General features: G+C 35.5%; 1 protein-coding gene across 3 annotated transcripts in view; it reads right to left on the reverse strand.

Annotated features, from left to right (window-relative positions):
* Positions 1–7,992, reverse strand: part of LOC129728910 (uncharacterized) — a 48,346-nt gene extending 40,354 nt beyond the window's left edge. For 2 of the 3 annotated variants that reach the window (XM_055687384.1, XM_055687385.1), the window contains exons 1-2: positions 6,281–6,449; positions 6,020–6,144 (exon numbers count right to left, since the gene is read on the reverse strand). The gene's annotated coding sequence lies outside the window, so the exon portion shown is untranslated. Of the gene's footprint in view, positions 1–6,019; positions 6,145–6,280; positions 6,450–7,974 lie in introns of those variants that run through there. The other variant, XM_055687383.1, reaches the window with a different exon arrangement.
* Between the last annotated feature and the right edge of the window lie 319 nt (positions 7,993–8,311).

Genomic DNA, 8,311 nt, shown 5'->3' on the forward strand with positions numbered 1-8,311 from the left:
TATCACTCGACTCAGCTCGACGAGCTGAGCATTTTCTGTATGTGTGTGTGTGTGTGTGTGTGTGTGTGTGTGTGTGTGTGTGTGTGTGTGTATGTGCAGATTTTTATTCTCACTCACTTTTCTCAGAGATGGCTGGACCGATTTTCATGAAATTAATTGCAAATGAAAGGTCTTGTTGTCCCATAAGACCCTATTGAATTTTATTGTAATCGGATTTTTAGTTTAGAGGTTATGTATCAAAATGTAAAAATCATGAAACATCATTATCTCAAAAACTACACAACCGATTTGAACAAAATAAGGTTCAAATGAACGGGCTACCTTAAGAACCCTTAAATTTTGAATTTTATGAAGATTGAACTTGTGGTTCAAAAGTTATAAAAAGAAACGTGTTCTGAAGACTGTTTAATCTCACTCATGTTTCTCAGAGATGGCTGAACCGATTTTTATAAAATCAGTGTCAAATGGAAGGTCTAGTTGCCCCATAAGACCCTATTGATTTGTTTTGCAATCGGACTATTACTTTGCCTGTTATGTTTAAAAATGTGAAATCCAGCTATGAAAAGGAACATATTCCGAAGACTACTTGGACTCACTCACTTTTCTCAGAGATGGCTGAACCGATTTTCACTAAATTAGTGTCAAATGAGAGGTCTAGCTGCCTCATAACACCCTATTGAATTTAACTATAATCGGACTGTAATATTGTCTGTAATGCGTCGAAATGTGAAAATCACGAAACTTCATTATCTCAGATACTACACAACCGATTTGATCAATATTATCAATACTATTATCAGATGAGCAGGCTAAGGGTTAACTGATGAATTATGATTGAACACGTGGTTTCAAAGTTTGGCTGCCCTATACGTTCCCATTTTATTTGATTATAATCGAACTTAAGCAACCGTTATGTATTAAATTGTTAATAAAACAACTAAAGTCTATTATCTCAAAGACTACATGACTTATTTGAACATAACTAGTGTCATACGAACGAGCCATCTCTCGAACTTACAAATAACAAATTTCATAACAATTTGATATGTGGCTCAAAAGTCATGGAAAGAAAAGAAATTCAAAGACTATTTAAAACTATACCTGCTTTGATCGATATATGTGGCCTCAACATAATTTAAATGTGGTATCGTACTATTTGAATGTTCCAAATTTATTGATTCCTTGCGATGTGTTAAAAGTCTGCAAATGCACGACGAATCGGCCATAGGATATGATCAAAGTCAAATAACAAATCCTTTGAAATGATTGAGTTTATCGAAATGACAATATCCTCGACTTTTGGCTTCTGTACATCGCCTTAATTCTGAATATATTCATATTGGGTGGTATTCGGTCATTTTCAGCAGATTTTCTGGCATCAATCTGACACCAGAAATACCCATATTGGGAGGTATATATTCATATTGAGTATTATTCGGTCATTTTCGACTGTTTCCTAGAAGTTGCCATTTAGCAATTCAAAATGGTGCCTGAGGCCAATTGTTAGCTCATTGCATCATTCTAGTTCCAGAGATACTCATATTGGATGGTATTTGGTTATTTTAGGCTGTTTTTCACAAACCGGAAGTCGCCATCTTGGATTTTAAAATGGCATTTTGGAACAATTTCTGGCCGTGCGTCAATCTGGTCAAAGAAACGCTCATATTGGGTGGTATTTGGTCATTTTCGGCTGTTTTCCAGACACCGGAAGTCGCCATCTTACAATTAAAAATGTTGTCTGAGGTCGATGTGTGGCTTCAGTACGTCATAACAATTCCGGAAATACCCATATTGGATGGTATTTGGTTATTTTAGGCTGTTTTTCGCAAACCGGAAGTCGCCATCTTGGATTTCAAAATGGTATTTAAGATAATTTCTAGCCTCTGAGCTTCATTCTGGTTGAAGAAACACCCATATTGGGTGTTATTCGATCATTTTCGGCTGTTACCCAGGAACCGGAAGTCACCAACATAGAATCCAAAATGGGGTGTGTGGTCGATTTCAGCTGCTGTGTATCATTCTAGATCCGGAGATACTCATGTCCAAGGATGGAAAAACTCGTATCGCATAACAATCATTCGGGTATCATTTCTGAACGTGCTATTTATAAACTTTCAATCCTAGCAAACCATCGCTATCAAAAGTTACACATTCTCAAGCTTGCAAGAGACAACTTAGAGCAAAGAAATATATGGTAGCTTTCTTTGATGATTTTGTGTCAGTATTGCCTGCCTTAGGCGGAGCGAGCAACATATAGCGAGTGTTTCACGAAAGAATCGTAAACGATTGCACTCAAGCGATCGCATTGATTCTTTCACATGTTGGTTGCTTGTAGGCGTAATTCGGCTACTCCACGTCGTGCTTTCACCGTGATATACCACGATGATTCTTGGTGATTTCAAGTATCAGATGCTAATGCACCATGCTACCATTTCCGTAAGCATTAATGATACCTCTTTGCTCCGGCAAGCAAACAATTGAACGCAATCTAACGTTCATTTGGATTCATAATTTTGTATCACTGGCGATAATATCTCAAAGCTTCTCGCGATAATGTTGAATGCAAGTGAACTTGGATACAATAAATACTATCGTGTTTGAATCATTCAGTCTCATTCTATGGTATTCGGAACTCTTAGAAGCGAAAAACAATCAGCAGCGTTTCTATGGCAAACTTGTACGCGAGTGGAAATAGTTGAACGATAACTGATAAATCGAAGAACACATTTGCATTAAATATTGCTAGTGAGTGAACTTTTCCATGCTTGCTCATGTCAGACGAAAATCGGCCAGTTCTGGCTGTTTCCCAGAAACCAGAAGTTGCCATCCTACAATTCATAGTGGTGTTCTTGCAACATTCTGGCTCCGGAGATACTCATATTGGGTGGTATTTGGTCACTTTGGGCTGTTTTTCAGAAACCGAATGTCGTCATTTTGAACTTTAAAATTGCCTGTGAAATCAATTTCTGTCATCTGGGCGTAATTCTGGTTCCGAAAACATTCATATTGAATGGTATTTGGTCATTTCCGGCTGTTTGCCAGACACCGGAAGTCACCATCTTAAAATTCAAGATTGTGTCTGTGATCAATTTTTAGCTTCTGTGCATCTTTCTGGTTCCGGAGATACTCATATTTAATGGGAATCGTCCATTTCAGGCTGATTTCCAGAAACCGGAAGTTGCCATCTTACAATCCAAAATGTTGCCTGAGGTCGATTATGGAACATATTTGTTACCACTAAAACATTCACCTGCCAAATTTGGTCCCATTTAGTTGGTTAGCTCTCGAGATGTGCAGAAATTTGTGTTTCATTTGTATGGCATCCCTCCCTTCCGAAAGAAGGAGGGGTGTCAAAACATTATGGACATATTTTTTATCCCTTAAAACATCTACAAGCCAAATTCGGTTTCATTTGCTTGGTTTGTTCTCGAGTTGTGTAGAAATTTATGTTTCATTTGTATGGGACCCCTCCCTTCCAGAAAAGGGAGGGGTCTCAAACTATCATAGGAACCCTTATAGGCACCAAAACCCCTACATACAAATTTTCACGCCGATCGGTTCGGTAATTTTCGAGCCTATATGGATCAGACAGACAGACAGACCGGATTGCATTTTCATATGTATAGATTACAACATCAATATTTTTTAAGAGTGAATATACATTTATTGGATTGAAGCGTTCATGTAAATCTATTTTTACAAATAAAAGTTTGAATGAGAAAGGCTGGGTCTGACCTCTAGGTGGATTAATTTAGGTTTTTTTTTTCTTGTTTATAGCTAAGACCTATCGGTCCATAAAGCCAGGTCTTGTTATTATCATTATTAACCATTTGGCTTGCCTTTTGATGACACTTTCACTGTCACTGGACTTGTTTGATGCTAAATTAGGCATATACGCTGTCGAAAAGTCAATAATATTAACGAAACTTTTTTTCTTCTCCTTCCAATTTTCAACATTTTTGGTGCCATAAAATGAAAATGAAATTCGTATCGGCCTAATAAGGCAATCCGCGAGACAGTTGCGATCGGCTGATTTCAGTCTGTTTTCAACTTATGACAGCTTTATGTATGTTCGATCGGTCTCAACTTGGATGCAATCCGGATTCAGAAGCGTGAAAAACAAATGTTATCCAATCGGTAGTTCTAGTATCGCGAGTGCCAATCCTAAATACAACAATATAAAATCACTTTTGATATTATTGCCGACATAAAAAGATTTCGGTTTTGGCCGTGTTTTGATTTTACAGCTTGAAAAACAGCGACAATAACAAACGTACAAGCGAAAACACGTCACCCGTGGATTGCCTTATAGGTTTTGTGTTCTTTTCAATAACTGTTGACTTTTTCAGTACAGGTTGAACAGCATTATAAAAAATATTTTTGCCTTGATATTTACGAATAAGTATATATAAATCAGGAATGAATACTAAATTCTGAATACTAAACTTCTCTGTAAGGATTGTAATAAAACAGAGCCGAAAGCATATTTCTATTGCGATTGGTTTGTGATTAGGTAAAATAGTCGGTGTTAGCATCCCCGCAAAAAACGATCCAACATTTTCTGGGTTTGGGTATTTTCTGTTCTCTGAATTCATACATTATTTATATCTGCGATGAGTAGTTTACTGGCGAAGACTGATAACGTTCCCGTAACCGTTAAGGCCCAAACACAATGGATACGTTTGCGTTGCGTTGACGTTAATTTGACAGAAAATGTATGGTCTAACTGTCAAATTGCCGCAAACGCAGCCGCAACGTATCCAGATCCATTGTATTTAGGCCTTTATTCATAAGTGACTTACTATTTTGCCACTAGAAAGTCATCGGCGTTGAACCTGAGAATAAATCATACTCAAATCGAAAACAAAAATGAATGCATGTTTTTCAAAGACACGTCATTTTTTCTATGCCAAAGACAACTACTTCAACTATTGTAGGAATAAAATGAACATATTTTATCAAAAAGAAATTCTTCTTGTTTGTTTATAGCATGCGGTTGATCTTTGTAGCATCACCTAAAAGGAAAATGTATCACAATTGGATATTAGTGCTAAGTTTTCCTTGTTCATAAGACATAATTAACTAAGGGAAAAATAAGAGACTTATCACGTTTATCGTATGAACACAACTTAATGAGCAAAGTTTAACCTTCACTATTCTATGCACTCGTATCTAATAAACAAGGTTTGTTATTCAGGATAATTTTAACGTATTTCATATGTAAAATAGACTTTTCAACGTTGGCAGTATTTTACGGAAAATCTCGAATAAAATGCTGCGTTTCCTTTCAATATTTTTCAATTTTCAAGTATAATTAAATTAAACGACTTTTAATGAAGCACATTCAACAAAAATTTTAGTAATTTTAGAAGCGGTCCAGATTTGGCATTAGCTGTGTTTTTGAAGTTATTGGTGGAATTTCAGGAAACCTGAATCGAATTGGTGCCGCAGTAAATTCATCGTATGAATGGTATGAATGAACCAGCAGCTGATCAGACGCATGAATCTTGCAAAATGCCGCGACACACGCGTAAATGCACAAGTAAACAGCAGCGAAGAAAAAACTGGCCCACAATGACAGATAATTTAACATCAAGATTAAAAAATCATAAAGGTAAATTAACGAAGTAAAATTCATTTTTTTAGCAGTTGCTATGTTTTTTAGCATTTTTTGATATTACCTAAATGATCTTATCCCGTAATGAACACCGAACACACTCTTCAACCTCAATTGACAGCCTACCTTGGTCTAGTTGTCGTCAAAATGAGGTCAATATCAAAACACCAAAATCAGAAGAATAGAGAGTTGTTGGGTTTCGGTAAAAGCTGTACAGAGAGCGATTTTATCAACAGCAAGTTAACTGTTGTTTCATGGACAATAAAAATAGTAATACGATATTACTTTAAATATTACGTCCTCTCAGTAAGTGAAATACAATGAAAGTTCAATTGAAGTAATTATCTAGTTCCATCTTATTTTATGATGATTATTGTTAGAAAAATAGTTGTCAGAACTTACCTAAAACTACGCAACTTTATGTTCGGATTTGATCTTCCTTGAAATCGTACACCGCAGCCTCTTCAAGACCACACACATTTTCGATCTTTCTAATGGCATTCCCTTGATATACTGCATGTTTTATTCTGCAAATGAAATTAAGGGTGGTAAGATACTTCAACTAGTACGTTTAACTGATAGTTTCTACAAAAAAGTTTTGTAAATAGCTGACGATGTACTTCACTTTCTACTTGTTACCAAAACAATGAACTGTCAGCTTACCAAGGCGATTGCACTAAAATCAGGCGGACAACATCAACTAAAACTAAACACGAGAACCGCAGGTTTAACAAACTATTGCTTGTAACGAGAATACGAGTTTTTCAAAAAATCTGACCAGGTTGTTGGACTTTTGAGACGTAAAAGATATCACAGGTGAAAGTGACTACCGTTCAACTCTGCAAGGTATTTACTGTCAATGAATGGTCCGAGTATCCGAAGCGACAGCACACATAGTGAATAAACTTTTTATTTACACCGTATAATGTTGCCGTATGGATGAACCGATGAACGGTTTTAAAGAAAGTTATTTCTTCGACATTTGTCGTTTCTTTTTTTTTTCACTGAATTGATACCTTTAGGATAATTTCAGAAAAATCTCAGCACTCAGTCGAGACCATGCAGATTCCTTGAAAACTCAATCTTGAAAATGTTTTTCAGCCATGACATATTGCATTAGGAGTGGAAAAAGTTGTATATACCACTGCGAACGGATCAGTATTTCATTCACATTTTTTTGCTCACATGTTTCAATAAATTCGGATAGAGAGGTCGATGATTGAGGCTTATGTTAACATTTTTCTTTTAGTGATTATTATATTGATGTTAGGTATTTAGTCTTGAAGTTAAACATGTTAAGCGATCCTCAATATTAATAGTCGATTGGCAAACATCTTGATTGCACAGATTTTACAACAAAATCCAAAGAGCACAATAAAAATAACTTGCGTTTTTTTCAAAAGTTTTTTTTTTATAATCTCAAAGGAATATTACAAAATAGCACAATATTAGGCTACTCTTTTAGGTTTTTCAAAAAGTTTACCTGGTAAACGTAGAAAACGTAAGCAATGCACACACAGCTGCAAAGTTTTCCTGCAAAAAGCAGTGCTATAAGCGTAATCAATGTTACTATCATTGATTTACTTACAATTTCTGGATGTTCAACAGTTTTCGCAACTGTTTTAATTATTGTTGGTCGGAGTGCAATCAAGCGGCAAAAATATCATTGGCAAAGTTTAACCACCCACAAAATGTTCGTTTTACTGCAAACTGCTGCAGAGAATTTCCAATCAAAAAGTATTGAACTGTTTAAATGATTTCGTTTTTTTAACGAAAGCTGTCTTATTGTTTGTTTCTACATCAACTGTTGTTAGTGAATTAGTTTTTTTGTAATAAATGGTGCTTGGTTCGGTTTGGTTGTATGCCGACCGAAGAGTACGGAAAAAAAACTCATGTCGGGGCAACTTGTGCAGGATACGTATTCATCAATTATTTTTATACAAAGTATTATTTTTACATAATATGGTTGAAAAGATTTCAATCAAAGATTTCAAACCGAAAATGATACAAACTGTTCGATAGTTGACAATTTTTCAAGAATGTGTACCAATTTAGTGTATCTATGATTTAATCAGAAACTTCAAAAAATCGTATACCTGGTTACAAAACCTCAATTTTCAAAGTCTTACCGACTATTTACACTTACAGATCAACATAATTTTACAAAATTGGAATTATTTTCAGACAATTTTGTAGGTAGATACACAGATGAGTACTGATGAAGCATGTTGTATTATAATGAATACTGTAACAAATAATACCGTTTGCTCTCTCAATGGCAAAGTAAAATAACTGAAATCAATAATCATAATATTCGATTAAACCACATTTCTTTCAAAATTATAAATTACACTTACCTTACATCGCGAACGCAAGCAGCAGCAATTTCAACTTTTGACAGTTTTACTGAATCGTGATCAGCGTGATGTTTTCAAACAGGGAGATGAGGTGCAATTCACTTGAAGTCATTCTCTTATGTTCATAGAAAAACGGTGTAACGCGTTATAGCGGCAGGTAGGGTACGGAAACTAATTACATAGCGGTTCATTGTGATGTTATACTGAGAGGTGAAATTGTAACGGGATCTGCTCGAGCAAACGAGTACTTTTTTAACTAAGATACGATATTGTAGCTAGAGAACTTTATTACTGACTTATAAGCTGTAAAAGTAGCATCGCTTTTTGATTGGTTGAA

Source organism: Wyeomyia smithii, chromosome 3 (genome assembly GCF_029784165.1).
Source record: "Wyeomyia smithii strain HCP4-BCI-WySm-NY-G18 chromosome 3, ASM2978416v1, whole genome shotgun sequence".
Taxonomy (NCBI): domain Eukaryota; kingdom Metazoa; phylum Arthropoda; class Insecta; order Diptera; family Culicidae; genus Wyeomyia; species Wyeomyia smithii.